General features: G+C 39.6%; 1 pseudogene across 1 annotated transcript in view; it reads left to right on the forward strand.

Moving 5' to 3' along the window:
* Positions 1–5,057: 5,057 nt before the first annotated feature.
* Positions 5,058–22,714, forward strand: part of LOC309978843 (U2 small nuclear ribonucleoprotein auxiliary factor 35 kDa subunit-related protein 2-like) — a 92,440-nt pseudogene continuing 74,783 nt past the window's right edge. The window contains exons 1-8 of the transcript in view: positions 5,058–5,174; positions 5,331–5,402; positions 6,211–6,325; positions 8,967–9,075; positions 9,531–9,617; positions 13,221–13,259; positions 14,188–14,306; positions 19,078–19,289. The product of the transcript in view is annotated as a U2 small nuclear ribonucleoprotein auxiliary factor 35 kDa subunit-related protein 2-like (transcript). The remainder of the gene's footprint in view (positions 5,175–5,330; positions 5,403–6,210; positions 6,326–8,966; positions 9,076–9,530; positions 9,618–13,220; positions 13,260–14,187; positions 14,307–19,077; positions 19,290–22,714) is intronic.

The raw sequence follows: 22,714 nt of genomic DNA on the forward strand, positions 1-22,714 counted from the left end.
GAACGAACCCACGTCCCCTGCATCGGCAGGTGGACTCTCAACCACTGCACCACCAGGGAAGCCCCTGACTTGAACAATTCTTGAACAAAGCTTGTTCTGAAAATTAATGCAGTGATTTTTTTCTAACTTTTTAATATATTCTACCTCTTTTTCGAAATTCTCACTTTGTTCGTTGTTCTCATTGTGCTCCTGAGTTTAGTCAGCATCTTTATGACCATTTGAGGGAACACTTTTTCAGGTAAGTAACTTAAACTGAGATTTAAGGTTTTTATTTGAGGGGTTTTTTTTCCTTAGAACTGATTTGTCTGTTCTTTTCTTTTTCTTGATTCTCTGTGACTATCTATGCATTAGATAAAATATCCAATTCTCCCAGTCTTGAAGGAGTGGCCTCATGTAGGAGATAAAACTTATTGTTCAATCCTGCCCCAGCTCTTAGTTGTCTCTCAAACCCTATTTGTTTTTAGTGGTTCCCAGTAGTTGAAGTGTGCCAAGACCTGTCACTATCTGAAAGGGGAGAATTTTAGTCATCACCTATATTCAGGCTGATTGAAAGCCTGACCCTCAGGCAGCAGCTTTCAAAGTATATGAATATACCTGTTTCAGAGGAAGACTAGGAGATGAGTGTTCCTGTGTGATGAGTCCTGGGTAATAGCCAGCTAAGAACTGTTTCTTTGTTTGCTACAATCCCACTGAACCTATGAACACAAGCCCTGCCAGCCAATAGAGTCACCAGGGCATGATCTCCTGGGTGACAGCCACAAAAGCCAAGGTGCCAGATGTGTACAAAGCTCCTTTCTCAGAGATTCCAGAGACCTGGAGTGCGGTAGAGGAAGAGCATGAAGATGGTACCCACCAACCTCTTTATTTGGAGAGTATTTCAGTATGCCCCTCAGTGTGTATTAAATTAGAAACCTGCATCTAAGGCCAAAGCTTTAAGGTAAGCAGATAGGCTTCTTTCACAGAAAAACTGGACATTTCTCAGTGGGCTGCCTCTGTGCTGGCATTGGTGTGGGTGAGTCTATATATGAAGCTGTATTTCAGTGAGCAATAGCCTGTGAGTCTCATTGACACAAGCCCTGTTGGCTTTCAAAGCTTTGGAGGCTTGTCTCTTAGGTGCTTATCTTAACAGTTGGAATGCCCAATGTGGGGCTCAAATCCGACCCTTTTCAGGCGGAGGCTGAGATTGTGAATTTCAGCCTGATTGTGGGTAATAGCACCAGGCATGGGGTTTATGGTAAGACTGTATCTCAGGCTCTTTTAACTGCTTTTATGTCCATTTTTTCTGTTTGCCTGACGTGTAGGAGTTACTCATCTACTACTCATCTACTTTGGGGGGTTTTATCAGATAAGATTGTTCCATATGCAACTGTACATTCAGTGTGTTCACATCAGGAAATCTTCAGTAGTTTATTATTGAAAATAAATATTTCACTCCTATAAAAGGAGATTTCCATTCAGTTATACATCATAATGAAATAAAAATCTACATTTGTATTTTTAAATTAGGAATACATTTAGAAGATATTCTTCTTATTATTCTGAAATAAAAGTGGTCTAATTTATAAAGAATGTTACAGTGACCCAACACTTATGCTTTCTGAATATCAGCAATCTCAGCCTAAGTCACAGGGACCAGAAAATTGATGACTTGAACAATTAGAACATTTTATACTCTGGGGGGATTCTCCAATTTGTTGGAGGAAGCCATCAACAGATATGACCACCAGTTGACCCTGAGCTGGACCCGGGCATTTGGTCCTCTTCTCTGTCCTTGGAATGTGCATTCCATTTGCCTTCCCTGCTCCCAGAAGCTGCTCTAAGTATACAGCCTTGAAATAAAATGTTGCGCTGAGCCTATCTGGTCTGAGTACATTACTGAACCCAATTATGGCCTCTATATTAACTTTTAAGATTCTGGTGGGCAGATCCAGAAATCTACTTGTCTTGGAGCTACAAAAGATAAGATTTGTAATTAAGTTTCCTTGCTTATTAAAACAGCCACCTAGGCCTCTTTCCTTCCAAGATGGCCCACACTCTGCCAATGGAGTGTGTATCTCCCTGAATAAACCTTCTTTCACTTTACTGTGTCTTGCTCTTGAATTCTTGCCTGCACAAAGCCAAGAACCCACACTGGGCGGCCATCCCAGGGACGTAGACATGACTTGGGATGTGACCATCCTCTCACACCCCACTCTCTTTCCTGCAACATCTTTTCTGGCACCCAATGCGGGGCCTCAAAGACCATAATCTCGATCCGCCTATTGGGCTATGGCTCCCCTCTGAAGGGCGGCTGGGACTTATCCTGAGCCATGTAGATTCAAGTAGCCCGTTAAGTGGCAGCTGACGTCGCCTGCAGGGTCTGCCAGAGACCAGCTCTCTGGTAGTGAAGAAGCGCACTGAGGCCAAGGCATTTTCCCCTCCATCTTTCTCATTCTCCTATTGCTCTGTCTCTTTGGGCTTGAAAAGATCCATGCAGACGACCACCAAACATCCAAATTAAGACTGCGCGGCAAATAATTGACAACTTGGTTGGGTCTAAAGAACTCCTGCCAGGGGGCTTACCTGGTGGTGCAATGGTTGAGAATCTGCCTGCCAATGCAGGGGACACAGGTTTGAGCCCTGGTCTGGGAGGATCCCACATGCCGCGGAGCAACTAGGCCTGTGAGCCACAACTACTGAGCCTGCGCATCTGGAACCTGTGCTCTGCAACAGGAGAGGCTGCGATAGTGAGAGGCCCGCGCACCACGATGAAGAGTGGCCCCTGCTTGCCGCAAACAGAGAAAGCCCTCGCAGAGAAACGAAGACCCAGCACAGCCAAAAATAAAAATAAATAAATAAATTTTTTTAAAAACTGCCACCTAGCAATCTGGAGTGATCTGTCTCTTTCTCTGGTTTCTTTCTGCCCTGTGAGTATGGGGATCAGGTTCAGATTGCACCCTGGAAACTCTCAAGAAACAACTCAGTTACGGATACAGTTGCCAAGTCTCTACCTTCAAGGAGTTTATGGTTTATTGGTAGAAGCAGACAGGTAATGTCAACAAAGTGCAAAATAATATGAGAGCTGTTTTCTACTACAGTTGAAATACTTGTGCTCAGAATGTATGTATAACAAGTACCTAAGCCACTCTTGAAAGGGCATCAAGAAATTTTCATAATGATAATCCAACAGCTAATGCTTTGGAGACTCTATTCCCAGGCACTGTGTCAACACATAGTATGCATAACTTTAGTCAACCTTCACAAGAAAACCCTTACAAGATGGGAGATATTATTACTATCTTGATTTTTACAAATTAGGGAACTGAAGACTGACTCAAGATCTCATATAGCCAAAACTTGTAGCTCCTCTTCCCTCTAATTTGAAAGTCTGTGTCTCCAAATACTGGTGCACTGAGGTAGACAAGGTCAACTTGGAGGTGAAGGAATAAGTATGTTGTTTCAAGCCTCAGTGAAACAAGATTTCATGTAGGATTGGGAATTCTGTTAAATGATTCCTCAAGGAGCTAGGAGAAGCAAGGGCAGTTTAGTAATTGGCTATCTCACCAATTTTTGTTGTAGAGTAGATTAGAACAAAGGTCACCCAAAATATGATGGTTATTAATCATTCTGAAGCTGCAATGTAAATTTTAGAGAAACATTTTCCCTTGGCTTTGTCTATGGTCTTGTGTATGTACATCAAGATCTGGTTATTAGCCAGACTAATTTTTACTTTCACAGCCCCAATCTAATTTCTCATCATCTCTCACCTAGTGATTGTAATATTCCAGGTTTATCCTCTATATTATGAACCAGAGTAATCTACCTAAAAATATATATAACACCAAGCTTCTGTTTAAAATCGTCCAACTATTCTCCTTGCCTAGGAAACGTAATCAATTGTCTCACTATGACTTACGAGTTCCTCCTCCAAAACCTGGCTGCGGCCTACCTCTATCATTATGTTACTTTATAATATAGAATAGCACTTTAAATTTGATGGTCAAAATTTGTGTGGTTCCAAGTACATTCTACATGTTTCAGCACGCAGTGCCTTTGCTTATGCTGATCCGCAACACACTGTCACTCTTCTCTACTTAGGTAACCGTCCTCTTCTTTCCAAACCCAGCTAAGATGTTGTTTAAGGGTACTAACTTGGCAACAAGTAGTAAATAAGTCCTAGGGATCTAATTCATGGTAATGAATATAGACAATTTTGTATTTATCATCATCAAAGTTGCTAAGAGACTACAAGTTAATCAGAAATAAATAATTAGAAAAGTGAAGAGGTGCTAATTATTGCTACAATGGCAATCGTACTACAATACGTGAATTAGCAAAATAACATGTTGCACAGCTTAATTTTACGCGTTATACGTCAAAGGTATTTTAAATTTTTTAATGTTCATTTCTCTGAGGCCAAAAAAAAAAAAAATTCAACTCAGGCTGAGACGATTATACTACCTAAATATCTTTGCAGGTAGCTTATAATATTATCTATGCATTGTTCCTTGTCTGGCCCTAAATACACTGGAGGCTGAGTTTGCATTCCTGACCTAACAGTAAGGTTCTCTCTTTAAGCCGTTGAAAGGAAAGGGGCGGAATCTGGAGCTTTATACGAGGCGCTGATAGGTGGAGCTGCGTAAGGAGTAGAGGTTGGAGAAGTCGGCTTCGGAGGTAAGAGTGAACAGGGACGAGAGATGATTTTCGCCTCTTGGCCACAAGACTCACACTATAGCATAGGAACAAATCACCAGTAAAGTGCGAAGTAGAAAAGAATTAATTCCAGGGTGCCGAAAGAACCGCAGAAGTAAATTTCGGGAAGGAGACATTTATTTTAATAGTTCTCTATAAGTTGAGCTGTGGCCAGACGCCTCTCGATTTCCGGTTTTGCTTCCTCACAGTAGAGGAAGTGATGCCTGCGCTTGCGCATGACCGTTTCCGCGTTAGGCCCGCCTCTAGGGCAGAGAGTTATAACTAAGGTGGCATCACTGCAGATGTTTCCCAACAAACTGAGGTAAGCTGGCTGGGAGAAGTGACTGACAAGAAGAGCCAGGGTGGGCCTGGGCTGGGCGTAGGTGATGTGCAGGCTAAGCCAAGCAAGCCAGAGCGCTCCCGGTACTGTCGCTGGCGTCGGTGGGTTCCGAAAGGCGAGGAGGAAGCTGCCGGAATCGAAGAGACTGGCTGAGCGTAGAAAGGCAAGACAGTTTTGTAATCAAAATATGAAAAGCAAGATTTCATTCCCGAGTACCAGAGCGACTTTCTTGCTCTGAACGCAGAGGAGAGGGAAGCTAAGGCAGCGCTGCGCGAGGGACCGCTAATGTTGCTGTATATTTTGATATTCCAGCCGCAAGAAATACAGAGCCGCCCTAAAGAAGAAAAAACGAAACAAACGTCACCGTAACTCGCTCGACTGAGAGACTCAGGTAACGGACTCCTCATCTTGTTTTTGTGTAAGAAGTTGTTCCCCCCAGCTGCCGCCCTAACTTGAGACCCCAGTGTCAGAAGGGAGGTGTGTACCTGATGAAGTGTTGTGTCTGCTTCTTTGCAAATAAACTTACGTTAGACACATGTAAGAGAAAATGTTAACATTCTGAAGAAAAAGGGGAAAGGTATGGTGAATTACTACTGTTGATATGTATATATTAAAGAACTTGATGTAACAGATGCAACAATTGTGAATTTTCAGCAGTTAGCACAGCTCTAGGACACGTTAAGTACGCAGTGAATGTTTTCCTTTGTACTGGTCAAGGGTTTTAATTACATATTGTTCAAGTTTTTCTCAGACTGCAGTAGTGTAAGACACTTTATATTGACTCAACTAATAAATCAAACTATTGTTATTTAAATATTTACAAGTGTAAAACTAGTCGTGAAGCTCTTATTTGACTATAACGTTGTATATTTACAGAAAAGAAAACCAAATAAAATCACACAGCCTTTTCAAATCTATATTAGTGTAATGTTAGGGATTATGTGGAACAAATTCCTAAAAAATAATTATCGTTCTCATGGCTATAACTGCATTACGTGGCATTTGCAGTGCCTCTATTATTGTTGCCTAAAGTTATTTACCAGTGTTTTTCTGTAGGAAAAAAGTGGGGAACCTTAATTTGTACACTGATCATAACGTTATTTGGCCTTAAAATATCAGACCTTAACATTTTTGTATAAACCTGTCTGTTTAATGCAGTAAACTTAGTACTACTTGAGCCAACATGGTTATAAATGCAGATGGATGCACTGAAATCACACAATACTGGCTTATAATGGTTGTCATACATGTTTTCCAGAACTTACTTATTAAATTGTCCAAGACAGTTCTTGAACTACGGGACTATGGCCTCAAGTAACCAGGATTCTTGGACTTGGAAAAACAACCATAGAGATTTCATTTACCATTGGTGTTCCCAGGTAATGATTTTAGTACCACCACATGGAATTTTTGGAATGGAAAGATTAGTGTGTTCACATGCAATGTGTAATGACATGTCTCTATTATTAGGTGGAAACTAGTCCACTATAGGTAGGACAAAACATCAGGAGAAAAGGATAAACAGGATAGGTTGGAGTTACTTACACTTTTTATTTTTTTTTAATTCCTAAAATTCTCAGCTATCTCCCATTGTGTATTTAATCTGTTTTCTTCTAGCATACAGTTTTCTAAAGCCTCTTTCTCTCTTTCTTTCCCTGTTTTAAATTCAGTAATAGCTTGCGTTTTCTTGCATCATTTTTTTCCTTTTGACTTTGTAAGGTACACTCACAGCAAGCCTTAGTAGTCAAGTCGATAATCTCTCTTGGTAGATTTAGTATGTTGAAGGATAGGTCGCTGCTTTGCTCTTGATTTTATAGATAATGCCATATCCAAAACTAAGCAGTTGTCTCTCGATTATGAGCTTTGCTCCTGGTTTTGCACATTGACTCACATTTCTTTATCTAGTAATACTTAGTGAATGTATAGAATAAAAAACATTTCTGTTCATTCATCATAGTACAGATTGGATGGGCAAACATTACACACATATATTCTCTAAAATACAGACAATATTACTATAAGAATGAGTTAGCTAATGATTGTTAGAAATTTGTGGAATACTGAGCTTGCAGTTACTGGTAGCCTTTTTGGCATCTAGTTTAACCTTGGATAACCTGAAATAAACTGTCTTGTCACAAATTAAGATAAAGTGTAAAAAAGCAAGTTACAAAACTGTAGCACGATTCTATTTTTGTTTTAAAGAGTTACATGCATAATACATTTATATATTTTGTACTTAAATATATGCTGTATATATTTGATTATATCTGTAGAGAAAATGCTACACCTCAGATTGTTTATAATCACTTCTTTGGAGTGTGTGAACGTGATTTTGGAGGTTTAGGGGATTAAGTGAATGAGGAGATATTTTTGAGTATCAGCAGATATTTTTGAGTATCCAGGCAGTGTCCAATCAGTGGAAATAATCTCTGTAAGTAATTCAGAGTCATATCCTCTGTACCAGATTAGGTCACTTATTTATCTGAATAATTGTATCAGTTAGAAGTTACCGTTCTTTGGTGTATATGTGTGACCCTATTTTCTTTCAATTTAAAATGCTGAAATAATAAAATTTACTTGCTTAGAAAAGCAGTTTAATCTAGGAATGGGTAAGCATTTGGTTAGACCTATAATACATATGTGACAGATATAAAATATTTTTCTTTTAATCTTGAATCATGGAAAGCTTATGCTGCATTTCCTTAAGTTGCTTCAGTTTTCCCTGTGTGCTCTCCATGTCTTCATGTTTTTCTCTCAAATTTAAATTTTAAATGGAACAGCATATAATTTTTTATTATGGGAAAAATAATGTATTTATTTTGAAAATGTTTCAATATACAGAAAGTTTCAATACAGAAAATGTTTCAATATACAGAAAAAATAGTACAGTAAACATCTATGAACTCTTTATCTAGATATGCTAATGAACATGTTTTCTCTGTCCTCTCTCTTTTTCTTTATGTATGTACATACATATATTTCTATGTATATCCATATATGAATAAATACATACAGATAGATACACATCCATGTACACCTAAATTTTTTTTCCCAAATAATTTACACATCAGTTGCAGATATATGATGCTTCATTCCTAAATATTTCAGCTTGCATCTCTAAAGTATGACATTTTTCTACAGAACATACCAACTTTGCATCTATATAAATGAAAGGAATTCAGTAGTATGATATACGAACGGCTGTATATGTTATCCAGGATTGATATATGTATATAACCAGGTATATATCTGTTACATATACATCTTATATATATTATCATTATATATCTATAGCCAGTATTGATTATTTTAAAAAGCTGAAGTCATGGGCTTCCCTGGTGGCGCAGTGGTTGAGAGTCCGTCTGCCGATGCAGAGGACACGGGTTTGTGCCCCGGTCCAGGAAGATCCCACATGCTATGGAGTGGCTAGGCCTGTGAGCCATGGCTGCTGAGCCTGCGCGTACGGAGCCTGTGCTCCACAATGGGAGAGGCCACAACAGTGAGAGGTCCACGTACCGCAAAAAAAAAAAAAAATTAAAATGCATAGAATGGAAGGATTATACTTTCTAAATGTAGAAACCTGGATGTTGCTTTGAAACTTGTTATTTGCTTTATTGGCACCTGCGCATCTCTGTGATCAGACTAGGACAAACTTCAATGTTACTGCTGGTTTTTTTAATATGAGAAAGGTGACAGAACAAATGTCATGCAAGAATGTAAAAGTAGTGACTTTAAGCTGTTACCTTCTAGGAAGATGCTGATTGTAGTGCTCTTCCAGGTGCTCTATTATGTCCTCTAATTCTCTTGCACCTCTTAAAGGCTTTATGTAAGATAACTTTCATGACATTTTAACCATCCCGAAAATGTGTTATTTGCTATTATATATAGCGTATATGTGTGTGTGTGTGTAGAATGATGCCAATTCTTTTATTTGATTACATAATTATATCAATAGGCAAAACTTACATGAGGAGTGGTTGTTGAGGGAGCAGAAAGCACAAGAGGATTTAAGAATAAAGAAGCAAAAGGAAGAGGCAGCTAGTAAACAGCAGGAAGAACAAGAGGTATGCTTTTAGTCAAATTAATCAACTACCTAACTAGTTAACTAAAATAACTTCTAATTAAAATAGAGAATGACTTTTTCACGTTAACAATTACATGCCTTGAACAACAGCAACAAAAATACTTTGAGGACTTCCCTGGTGGCTCAGTGCTTGAGAGTCCGCCTGCCGATGCAGGGAACACGGGTTCATGTCCTGGTCCAGGAAGATCCCACATGCCGCGGAGAAGCTGGGCCCATGAGCCATGGCTGCTGAGCCTGCACGTCTGGAGCCTGTGCTCCGCAGCGGGAGGGGCCACACCAGTGAGAGGCCCACGTACCGCAAAAAAAAAAAAAAAATCTTTGAAAGTGATGGTCTGTGTAACCAATATATTTAATTTTTTTAATTTATTTATCCCATATGTTGAATGTTTTAAAAATTAAGTATGGGGGAAAAATACGTTTCTTTTCTCTTTGAAGAGAAAGTTGAGGGAAGAATGGGAAGAATATCAGAGAAGAGAGAGAGAAGAGGAGGAACAGAAACTACAGGAGAAAAGAGAAAAAGAGGTGGTTCTTATCATAGGAGGATAAATACACTGTGTATAGTGTGCAGATAGGCTATATGATGGATTTGAAGCTATGGGCATGTGAGGGCTTGTAGTTCTTTGGTTTGTTTTTAAAAAGCCGTATTTTTTAGTGGAGACATACATATTCTTTGTGTCCATGCAATAGCAGTTAAGACTATCTTAATTTAATGGTTTCTTCAGCTTTACCCAGTGTAGTGCAAAAGCAGCTATGGCAGTATGGAAACAAATAGGTGTAGCTATGTTCTAATAAAGCTTTATATAGAAGCAGACAGCTGGCCCCTGCTTTACACTTTGTACCACTCTAGCAAATGATGTGACTCTCAGGTTCAACTGTGTGAGTTGACTTGTTTAGGAAAAAACATTTTGTATACTTGACATGTTTATTTCATTCTTTAAAGGCTTAACAGCTTGTGTCCTGCCACCAAAACTATTTGATTTTGAGAAAGCAGGGATCGAATATTTAAGATTTAGATTTTTGCTATCGTTGTTCTCATTAAATCTTGACTTGCTTTCAAACCTGTAGCTAACAGACAGTTTGCTAATTTAAAAAGGTAATCTGTAAGGTGTATGTACATATCTTTCATGTCTTTCAGGATTCTTTCTAAACATTGATTTGATGTATTTTGCTGCTTTCCTTAATAGGGTGATTATTTCAAAAATTCACAACCCATCTTTACTTGAAATGATTCATCAGCATTTTTCTTTTTGTATTCTAAGTTTGAATAACATAAAATTGAGTAGTTAACCATCTCATAATGGAGAAAAATGGATTTGGTTGTGTCTTGGTCATAATGGAGTAGAAGTAGTCACAACTTTGTTTTTTGTATTTCAGCCATTAGTTAATTCCAGTGCAAATTTTAGGCACCTTAATTTGAGCACTACTTTCTAGATGAGGTGAGATGTATCAGGGGACAAGAAATTTGGAACTTTTAAATTTTTTTATAGAGAGGACTCAATTGCCATTTTAACTATGGAATTTTTTTCATTTGAGGTTTCCAGGGTTCAGATAGAAGCTCTGGCTTCTTTTAAATGCTCTGATTTTTTTAAGGAAGTCTAGAAGGCATTAAAGAGAAACATAAAGTACAGTCATCCCTGGGTATCTCTGGTGATTGATTGGTTCTAGGGACCCTGATGGCAGCAGTCCCCAACATTTTTGGAACCAGGGACCAGTTCTATAGAAGACAGTTTTCCGTGGACAGGGTGGGAATGGTTCAGGTGGTAATGCGAGCCATGGGGAGCGGTAGATGAAGCTTCACTCACTTGCCTGCTGCTCACCTGCTGTGCAGCCCAGGGATTGGAGACCCCTGCCTGAGGGTACTGAAATCTGTGGGTGCGCAAGTGAAATGGCGTAGGATTTGCATATAACCTAGGCACATCATTCTATATACTTTAAATCATTTTTAGGTTTTTATAAGGCCCAATACACTTTAAAAGGTACAAAAATAGTTGCTAGCGCATTGCAAATTAAGACTTTGCTTTTTGGAACTTTGTGGGGTGTTTTCCCAAATACTTTTTTTTGTTTTTGTTTTTTGTTTATTTGTTTGTTTGTTTTTTTGCGGTACGCGGGGCCCCTCACTGCTGTGGCCTCTCCCGTTGCGGAGCACAGGCTCCAGACGCGCAGGCTCAGCGGCCATGGCTCACGGGCCCAGCCGCTCCGCGGCACGTGGGATCCTCCCAGACCGGGGCATGAACCCATGTCCCCTGTATCGGCAGGCTGACTCTCAACCACTGCGCCACCAGGGGAGCCCCCCAAATACTTTTGTACTATCGTTGGTTGATGGCTGTGGAACCCACACATACAGAGGAATGACTGTAGATTCTAAGTGGATTTAAGAAATATATGTGATTCTGCTATGTGCTAGACAGTTGTCTAGTTAATGGGATAAGACAGTGGAAAAGATACAGTCCCTGCTCTTAGTGTTACTTTGCAAGATGGGGGAGCCATATGATAAGTTGCCCAAAAAGATAATTTCCAGTGGTGTTAAGTGCTACAAAGACATAAAACAAGGTGATCTGATAGAGTGATGGGCATAGTTGAGTACTTCCTTAGATAAATGATCATGGAATATTTCTCTGAGAAGCCAATGTTTTATGCTGTTACCTAAGTACAAAAATCTCAGGGGCTCTACGCAGAGGGAAGGGCCCAGAACGTAGAACTGAAAGGAGGTGAGGATGTTTGAATCCCAGAGACCAAAGGAGAGAGTGGCAGGGGCAGGGAGGAGATCAGAAGGGTAGACAGGGTCAGATCATTTAAGGCCTCCTGGATTTGAAGGAGGAGTTTGGACTTCATGTTAAGTGTAATGGAAAGCCATTGTCTTTACCTTTAACAAATCATTTATCACTTTTGTATAAAGAATAGGGAAACTGGAGGGGTGGGACAGGAAGGGTGGGAGGGAGGGAGACACAAGAGGGAAGGGATATGGGAACATATGTATATGTATAACTGATTCACTTTGTTATAAAGCAAAAAGAAAAGAATAGGGAGTAGGGAACAGTGACCAAAGAGGCAAGAGTCAAGATACGCTGCTGTTTCAAATAGGATATTATATGTTGGTAATTTGTATGATGATAGTGCTTTACAAAGATAAGTACACAGATCTGGGGTACATTAATACAGAGTCAACAAGATTGCTCATGGTAAATTGAGGGTAGAGGTGTGAAAGGGAATGGAAGAATCCAAGTCATACTCTCAGGTGTTTAGTTTGAATAAGAGGGGAAGTAAAAGGAAGCACCATTTACTGAGATGTGACACTTAGAGGGTCGACAAGGAGGAAACAAAAGTTCTGTTTTGAGCTTGGAGGACTCTTACATGCAACTAGATTTATCAAGTCTTTTATGTAATTCTTTAAGGAGCTAGAGAAGAGAAGTCTAACATGATTAAAATTTGTTTAAATGTCAGTTAAATAGAAATTTACTGAAATTTTGGAGAACTTACTTTGCCTTATCAAAAAGTTTGAAATAGCTCATAAATCCTAAATACTACTGTTCATGTCATATTTTTGACTTTTTTTAAATGTTAATGATGTTGTGGCTAGCATTGTGTTTTATAATACTGATACCTCATCTTAAAAACTTGTATGTGGTATATATGCTTAAACATAGTAACTGTTGTTCCTGAAACTTACAGGAATATTCTTAAATATTTTATAATGTGTTTTATTACATTTTCTATTTCAATAAAAATTCTCACCTATATCCTTTTGAAAGCTTTTCAGAAGATCTGTGCTGTAGAAAGCAAATAAGAACATGAAACCTTGCATGTATAAGCTTTTTAAAATTTTAAGTTGAGATTCTTAACCACAAAAACTAGCTATGGGGCTTCCCTGGTGGCGCAGTAGTTGAGAGTCCGCCTGCCAATGCAGGGGACGTGGGTTCGTGCCCCGGTCCAGGAAGATCCCACATGATGCGGAGCGGCTGGGCCTGTGAGCCGTGGCCGCTGAGCCTGCACGTCTGGAGCCTGTGCTCCACAATGGGAGAGGCCACAACAGCGAGACGCCCGAGTACCGCAAAAAAAAAAAAAAAAAAACTAGCTATGAGTTACCTGACTTTCAGATTTTTATTAATCCCATGTTTGCATTTGTAGGAATCTGTGCAGAAGATGCTGGAACCGGCTGAAAATGAGGTATTTTTCAAAACTTTCATTAAAATTTTGATACCAGTGAACATTTCTTTAAAAAGAATACTTCTGAGGCTTCCCGGGTGGCGCAGTGGTTGAGAATCTGCCTGCCAATGCAGGGGACACGGGTTTGAGCCCTGGTCTGGGAAGATCCCACATGCCACGGAGCAACTAAGCCCGTGTGCCACAGCTACTGAGCCTGCGTGACTGGAGCCTGTGCTCTGCAACAAGAGAAGCCCTCGACAGTGAGAGGCCTGTGCACCGCGATGAAGAGTGGACCCCGCTCGCCGCAACTAGAGAAAGCCCTCGCACAGAAACGAAGACCCAACACAGCCAAAAATAAATAAATAAATAAATAAATAAATAAATAAATAAATAAAAAGAATACTTCTGGTAATGTTAATTTTGTGGTAAACTACTTAGATCCTGTCTGAATGTGGGAATCACTCTGTAGGTGTGTGATTTGTACAGCAGCAACAACAGAAGTGAACTGCTAAACAAAAACAAAAATCACCCTGGTGGACTGGAATTGTTTATAGTCCTTAAAGTGTATGTAAACAACATCACACACTCTTATGCCCATAGGGATGATTTAACTTGATTCAGAGTAACTTAGGTTGTTCTCAGGGGATGGTTCCCTAACAAGTCCTTCAACACTTTTCAGAATGGGTGGACAGAAGGGAAACCTTGATGACTGCTCCTCGTAGCCATAGTGATGCCTGATGATGGGCAGTGACTGGGAGCCAGGAGAGACATATAGCCCCTGTCTCATGACAATTGTTTGTAGAGTCTAGATTGTGTGATACAACTTAAATGTGTATATTCTTACATGAATCTGTTTTTATTTTTGACCACAATATTTCGAATATACTTTAAATCTTTAATTCTGATGGATTTTTAAAACTACCAGTAAAATTATGGTTATTTTCAACAGTTGGAAAGTGGTGCCACATGGTAAAATCCAGAACCACCCACGGACTTAAGAATAATGGAGAAAGATCGAGCTAATTGTCCATTCTACAGTAAAACGGGAGCCTGCAGATTTGGAGATAGGTAACCAGTTTTGTTTTATCACATCAGAATTAAGAGAGTTGAACCATTGAGGTTCTTGAGTTCTTTTTTTTGGGAGAGACACAGTCTTCAGTTTAAATTATTGATCATGTATCTGCTGCCTTTTTGCCACTTTTCCAGTCCTCCAGCTGACTGTACTCTGCTTCCCCCATACCTATTTCTTGGGTAGACTTAACCTAGTTCTCTGGTGGTGCTTCCTTTACTTTGCTCCCACACTTTATAAAGATCTTTTGCTTCTTGTTTTTTACCCTGTGCTTGCATTGGTCCATGTGGACAACATGATTGGGGAAATAATACATTTGTGCTGTTTCCAGGAACCTTAGAACCCTGGCTTTGTTTTTCCAGTGGAAAACACTTGCACAAAATGAGCTTTTTAAAATTGCTTTGTTTAAATGGATATCTGCACAGGATAGGATCAGAGTGAAGAGAGGGAGTATTCACATTAACCATTCTCAGTATACTCAGGCTCAGGAACAGCCCTCTTGGTTCAAAACCTAGGTTTAGTAGCTGTCATTTTGGGAAAATAAATTAAGATCTCTGTGCCGTATTTTCCTTATCTATAAAACAGGGATTAAAAATAGTATCACCCTTATAAGGTGACTGTGAGCCTGAAATGAGTGAATACATGGGAAGCACACAGAACAGTGCCAGGCATGTGGCAAGCCCTAAGTGTTTGCTTGTGTTTTCATTATGATCATTCTTTCTGTAGTTCTCTGAACCATTCTTGTTCTGTATCTCTTTGGGATCAGTGTTTCTGAAACAGGACATTCATGTGGAAAACTAAGTGTTGATCTCTTCATTCATTTAACAAATATCTGTATTCCAGGCACTTGTCATTTTTATAATTTGGTTCATTTATCAATAAACTATTTGGGGGCTTCCCTGGTGGTGCAGTGGTTGAGAGTCCGCCTGCCGATGCAGGGGACATGGGTTCGTGCCCCGGTCCGGGAAGATCCCACATGCCGCAGAGCGGCTGGACCCGTGAGCCATGGCCGCTGAGCCTGTGCATCCGGAGCCTGTGCTCCGCAATGGGAGGGGCCACAACAGTGAAAGGCCTGCATTTGGGAAATAAATAAATAAACAATTCAAAGTAGACACAATAATCTGCCCCTATCCACAGGGCATATGTTCCAAGCACCCCAGTGGATGGCTGAGCCACAGTAAGTACCAAACTCACAGTATGCTATGTTTTTTCCTATAACAATAACCAATAACCAAAACCAATAACAAAGATTAATTATTAAAATAGACACAGTAAGAGATTAATAATAATAAAATGAAACAATTATAGCAGTATGTTGTAATAAAAGTTATAGGAATGTGCTGTCTTTCTCAAAATATCTTGTACTACATTCACCCTTATGATGATGTGAGATCCTGAAATGCCCACATGATGAGATGACATGAGATAAATGACTTAGGCTTCTGTTGATGATGACAGAAGGAAGGAAGATCATCTGTTTTGGTGATACTGTATCATTAAACCATGATGATATTGATGGTTGGATGCCAGGAGCAGGTGGTGCCATTGGATGGAGATCCTTGGCAGGATATAGAGTAGGACAGCACAATATTTCATCACGCTGCTTAGAACAGTGCACAATTTAAAACTTACAAGTTGTTTATTTCCAGAATTTTCCATTTAATGTTTTTTGTTTGTTTTTTGTTTGTTTGTTTGTTTGTTTTTTGCTGCATGCGGGTCTTTCACTGTTGTGGCCTCTCCCGTTACGGAGCACAGGCTCCGGACGCGCAGGCTCAGCGGCCATGGCTCACGGGCCCAGCCGCTCCGCGGCATGTGGGATCTTCCCAGACCAGGGCACGAACCCATGTCCCCTGCATCAGCAGGTGGACTCTCAACCACTGCGCCACCAGGGAAGCCCCCATTTAATGTTTTAAGACGCTGGTTGACCAAGGATAAACGAAAAGATGGGTAACAGGAGACAAACTGAGTAGTTAGAGTAATCTCTGTCAGTAGTAAGTAATTCAGTAAATTTATTATGTATTCTACAGAGGAGAAGATCTAATCATAATTTTTATGTCCTATTAATGCCAAATCCATGAAACTATGTGGTTCTTTTATATTTTACTCATAAAATTATCCTTGCTGTGAGTTTTTCCTTCTTCAAAATACTGACCTTTGCTATCTTTCTTTTTTTTCCACCCTAAACTTGTCTTCACCTTTTTACATGTCTAAAAACAGTAATTCTGAACCTTGAATCACATTAGGATCATATTAAAAACTTTAAAGAAAAATATTCTTTAGCCTCACTTCAAATTATGTTAATCAAAATCTCAGACATTTTGAAATGTCTCCAGAAGTTTTCAGTGTGCCCCAGGATTGAGAGCCATTATCGTAGAATATTTAACTCCCTTTTTGTTTTATAGCTGGGATTATACTTGCCCAGGTTATCTGTGAAGGGATTCATAAAATGTGGTGAACAGTGAAAGCTTCCTCTTGAGGAACCAGGAGCTAACCAAGAAAAGGGATTTTATTCTGTTTAGTAACCTTTAGAACCCAAATGTAGGTTTAATTTCATCAAAAATAGTAATAATTCATTGATTTAATATACTCCTCCTCATAAATATTTGGTGGATTATGTTTGAAAGACAGCTGAGACTCAAAATGTATTCACATTTGTGTGCATAGTTGAACTAAAGTCCAAGTTTCAAGATTTTAGCTGCCTGATCCCTTGTTTATGTTGTACTCCCAATATTCCCGTGAATTTTAAGACTTTAAGGTTATACTTGGGAGTCCCCTGGTGATCCAGTGATTAGGACTTCACACTTTCACTCTGGAGGGCCCAGGTTCAATTCCTGGTTGGGAAACTAAGATCCCACAAGCCACACAGCAAGGCAAAAAAAAGACTGTCCTTTTATTGGGTTTATGTGAGAAGAAGGGAGATATCCTAAACAGTTTTAGGAAATCAGTTGACTGTACTTAATTTGCGGAAAGGGGAAAGGAACCTCACACTCTGAAAACCCACTCCTGAGAGCTGTTTCAAGGAAATATCCACAGTGGTCAGATTAGTTTGTGACAGTTCTTAATACTTTCACAGGCATATGAAATTAGCATTAAAACTGTCCAAAAAAAGATAGATATATACATATATATATATATGTACGTATGTATATGAGTTACTCAGGCATTTTCATCATTCAGGTGACGAATTGTGAGATAGAAGTCTGTGGAATTAGCAGTTAAATCTAAGGCCATCTTCTCAGACAAATTTACTGTTCCACTTTTACAGAGAACTGTAGTGACTTGACCCAGATCATTTCAAGCATTCTTTTCTGTTAAGGTTTGCGAGATCATTGGAAAAATACATTCATAACCTAAGCATTTCTTTGGTTGCATGTTTTTATAAGTAGAACTAAGTTCATCTGGAATCTTTCTAGAACTGGCATTTTTTGGAGTCACGGCTTTGAGAGTTCTTTCCTCCCCCTGCCCCCCAAAAGAACATAACTACTAATGATACTGAAGATATTCATATCTGTCTTGAGTATTTATTCATATCTTACCTTCTTCCAGAAGTGACTGTAAAAGGCTACATACTAAGTTAAATAAAATAGAGGAAATGGGAAGCAAGGCAGAGAGAAGGAAACAAGTTATTTTGAATATGCAGTACTTTTGACTCTGCATTTTAATGCGTTCCAGTTCTTTTCAGGTGACTCTTGGAATCACAGAGGATCAGTACCATGCCTTCAAAAATACCACTTAGCTAACTTTTCAATAGGAGCTGTCAGGCCATCATTTTTTAACATACTCAAGCTTGTGTGGGTATTTCCAGGTACAGTGGGGATTTTCCCTAAACAGTGACTCGGCTGTGTCCCAAAATTCCCAGATGCTCATTTGACACCCTAGAAACTAGATCTGGGTTATAATCCTGTGAACAGAATTTTAAATTCATTAATTAAGGTGCTTGTTTGCTACTATATTTATTTACAGCTATAAAATTTCATTTTACAGTTAACAGTGCCAACCAAGGTAAGTCCTCCCAATTCTGTAGGTAGCTACTTGGGAATATGGATCACATTACAGATTGAATAATCTAGAAGGTCATTTGGAGAGTAGAAAATTTCACATTAGTTAGCGCTGAACATTTCAGACCTATGCATGATTTGTATTGGGCATTCTGTATGCATTATCTCAGTAGGTACATAGATGTATAATCTCTATATACTTTTTTGTCTTACAAAACTGAACCTCTATACCCATAAAACAACTCTGCATTTCTCTCTTCCCCCAGGTCGCTGGCATCCACGACTGACCAGTTTTTAACTACAAAATATTAACCATGAACTGTTAATTACTTGGAACCTTGAAATAAAAATTTTTTTCTCATGTTATCTTAGGACAAGAAAGTAAAAATAATAAAGGTCATATGAAGCATTTTTAAATTATTCAAGTACCAGTGAGTTAAGTCAGCACAGCCCTGACCCAGTTGAAACTGCAAAAGAGAATTCCATTTTTCGTAAACATTAACATTGTTTCTTAAATAAAAATTAAATTATATATATATAATGCCATATAACAAACAGGCCCTAGACTGTAAGGTGGTCAGATCTGGATCATTTCTCACAAGCCGTGTGACTTGGACAAGTGAGCTTTTTTAGGCCTCAGCTTGCTTCTTTTCAAAGTGGGGGAAATACTACCCATGATTGTCTTAGTGGGTTGCAAGGATCAGGGAAAAACATAAAATGCCGTGAAAACTGTAAAATATTATATATAGAATAAGATTAACTGTTGTTACAGTGTTCATGTAAACACAATTTCCCGTCATCAAGTCCCCCCTTCTTACTAAAAGCATGTTTACGACGTTTGGGATGGAGCAGTGCAGAAGGGACGACTATGACCCTGACGCAAGCCTGGAGTACAGCGAAGAGGAGACCTACCAGCAGTTCGTGGACTTCTATGATGACGTGCTCCCCAAGTTCAAGAACGTGGGGAAAGTGGTCCAGTTCAAGGTGGGCACATGCAGTGCGCATGGAGGACGGGACAAGTTCACCTCCCTCTGAAGTACTGGATGGGATGGGAAAGCAAGGGTACAGGCTCTCCGCCTGGGTGGGACGTGCACTGTGGTGTAGGGTCTGGTGCCATGTTGGAAGGAAATGTTAATTCCTTTTGTCTCCCTCTCCATCCACCTCAGTGCAATACAGTAGAGATACTACTTGAAATTGTAAAGAGGTACTAGCATGACATTTCCTGGGTTCTGAGGTTTTGATGAGAAAAGATCTTTCATCCACTCAGTACCTTTATGGTCCCTCTCTTTTCCAGCCTGTGAATTCTCTGCATAAGGTCCTCTGCAGATAGCTGTCCAAGCATTTATTAAGGGGCTGCATATGATGGGGAATGGACCATCTTACTTGTAGTTGGTCTCAGCTACAACTGCATTATAACACAGCTTGCTGATTGATGTATTATGTTGATAGTGCCAGCTTGCAACTTCTGCCCAAAGAATGCATTATTTCTTCTGGAACTACCAAAGAACATAAACCTTGACCTTTTTTTAGATCATGTTTATAGATTGGATATTTTCGAACAAAACATAATGTTCCAAAAATCATGATTTGTGTTACTGAGTAAAGGAATGCAAATTACACATAACTTTTAAAAAATATTTTTAGGGCTTCCCTTGTGGCGCAGTGATTGAGAGCCCACCTGCCGATGCAGGGGACACGGGTTCGTTCCCCAGTCCGGGAGGATCCTGCGTGCCATGGAGCAGCTAGGCCCGTGAGCCATAGCCACTGGGCCTGCGCGTCCAGAGCCTATGCCCCGCAATGGGAGAGGCCATAACAGTGAGAGGCCCGCGTACCACAAAAAATATATATTTATATATTTTTTTAAAGGTCAGGTCTTAAAGTCAGGTCTTTTGCTCTCAAGAACCAATAGTGGAATCCTGATAGAGAAGCCTCCTACCTTGTTTATGCTTTGATCAGATTCTGACCTTAATGATTTTGTTATGTTAAAGCAGAGGCTGTCATGTAATTTGAAAAAAGATGGAATTAAAGCTATGGATTTTTTTTTTCTGATAGTTGGAAATAACAGGTAAGTTGAAAGTAAAAAACACAGCAACTTCTAGTAAAGGACACTCTTGCCACAGTTCAAGACTAAATTTAATTTCTAAATTCAGAGCTATACTTTTGTTTACTGACTCTGAGTTTGCTTTTAATTTCTTTTAAAATTTTCTTTCCTCTTATCTTTTGCTACTGTTGTATATATCGTCCTGACTTCTCACTAATTCTCAGTACAGTTTGCCCTCTATATCTGTACGTTCCACATTTGCAGATTCTGCAACTGCAGATACAACCAGTGGTGGATTGAAGGTATTCCCCAGCCCCCACCCCCAAATCCAAAAAGTTCCAAAAAAGCAGAACTTGAATTTGCCACACACTGACAGCTACTTATATAGCATTTACATTGTATTAGGTATTACAAGTAATCCAGAGATGATTTAAAGTTTATGGGAGAATGTGCATAGGTTATGTGCAAATATTGTACCCTTTTATATAAGGGACTTGAGCATCCATGGATTTTGGTATCCAAGGAGTCCTGGAACCAATCCCCTAAGGAAACCAAGGAATGACTGTACAACTGATAAAAAGTGAAGTGGAAGTGCCTGTCAGACACAGCACAATATCGTTAGAAGCACAGGCCATGGAGTCAGTGTGGTTTGACTAACCCTGTGCTCCAGAACATGTCACTTTACCTTTTTATGAATTTTCCTCATATCAAAAGTGAATTATCACTGTATTCCTTCTTGAGATCTCTAAATCATACTGCTTCTAAACCTTACGGCTCCTTAATGGAAATCTTGCTGTTCATGCATAACCACTATCTAAAATTTTCTTTTGCTTAAAATTCTGAGCTCTATGGTATATTTTTTCTTTCAGATGTATTAAAATATAATTGACATACAGCACTTTATAACTTTACGGTGTCCCACATAATGACTTGACCTATACATACTGCAAAATTATTATCACAGCAAGTTTAGTTACATTCATCACCTCATATAATTAATAAAAAAGTTTTTTCCCTTGTGATGAGGACTCTGAGGATTTACTCTCTTAACTTTCAGATATATTACACAATGGTGTTAACTATGATCAGTGTACCTCCCAGTACTTATTTATCTTACAACTGGAAGTTTGTACCTTTTGACCACCTTCATCCAGTTTTCCCAACTCTGTTAACTATAAATCTGATCTCTTTTTCAATAAGTTCATTTTTGTTTTTGTATTTGTTTTTTTTTTTTTTTTTTTTGCGGTACGCGGGCCTCTCACTGTCGTGGCCTCTCCCGTTGTGGAGCACAGACTCCGGACGCGCAGGCTCAGCAGCCATCATGGCTCACGGGCCCAGCCGCTCCGCGGCATGTGGGATCTTCCCGGACCGGGGCACGAACCCGTGTCCCCTGCATCGGCAGGCGGACTCTCAACCACTGCGCCACCAGGGAAGCCCTTGTATTTGTTTTTAAGATTCCACATGTAAGTGAGGTCACACTGTATATGTCTTTCTCTGACTTATTTCACTTAGCATAATGCCCTCAGCGTCTACCCATGTTGTCACAAATAGCAGGCTTTCTTCCTTTTTATGGCTGAATACTATTCCACTGTGTGTATATGTGTGTGTGTGTGTGTGTGTGTGTGTATATATATGTGTATATATATATATCACTTTTTTTTAACCCACTCATCCATCAGTAGACATTTAGTTTGTTACCATGTCTTTGCTATTGTAAATACTGCTGTAGTGAACATCAGGATGCCTATATTTTTTTGAATAAATGTTCCAATATCTTCAGATAAATACCCAGAAGTGGGTTTCCTACATCATATGGTAGATTTATTTTTTTTTTAATTTTTTGCGATACGCGGGCCTCTCACTGCTCTGGCCTCTCCCGCTGCAGAGCACAGCCTCCAGACGTGCAGGCTCAGTGGCCATGGCTCACGGGCCCAGCCACTCCACGGCATGTGGGATCTTCCCGGACCGGGGCACGAACCCGTGTCCCCTGCATCGACAGGCGGACTCTCAACCACTGCACCACCAGGGAACCCCGGTAGATGTATTTTTAATTTTTTGAAGAACCGCCATACTGTTCTCCATAGTGGCTGTACCAACTTACATTCCCACCAGCAGTGTAGGAGGGTTCCCTTTTCTCCACACCCTCTCCAGCATTTATTTTTTGTAGATTTTTTGAAAATAATAGTTGCCATTTTTTTCATTGTTTTCTAACTATTTTGTAGACTCATTGTTGCTTGTTTCTTATCCTGCTCTCTTTTTTTACCTCCTTTTGCAATTTGACGTTGGGACTTCCCTGGCAGTCTGGCGGTAAAGAATCCACCTTCCAATGCAGAGGATGTGGGTTCAATCCCTGGTTGGTGAAGTAAGA

This window comes from Leucopleurus acutus (genome assembly GCF_964270905.1).
Source record: "Leucopleurus acutus genome assembly, chromosome: Y".
NCBI lineage: Eukaryota > Metazoa > Chordata > Mammalia > Artiodactyla > Delphinidae > Leucopleurus > Leucopleurus acutus.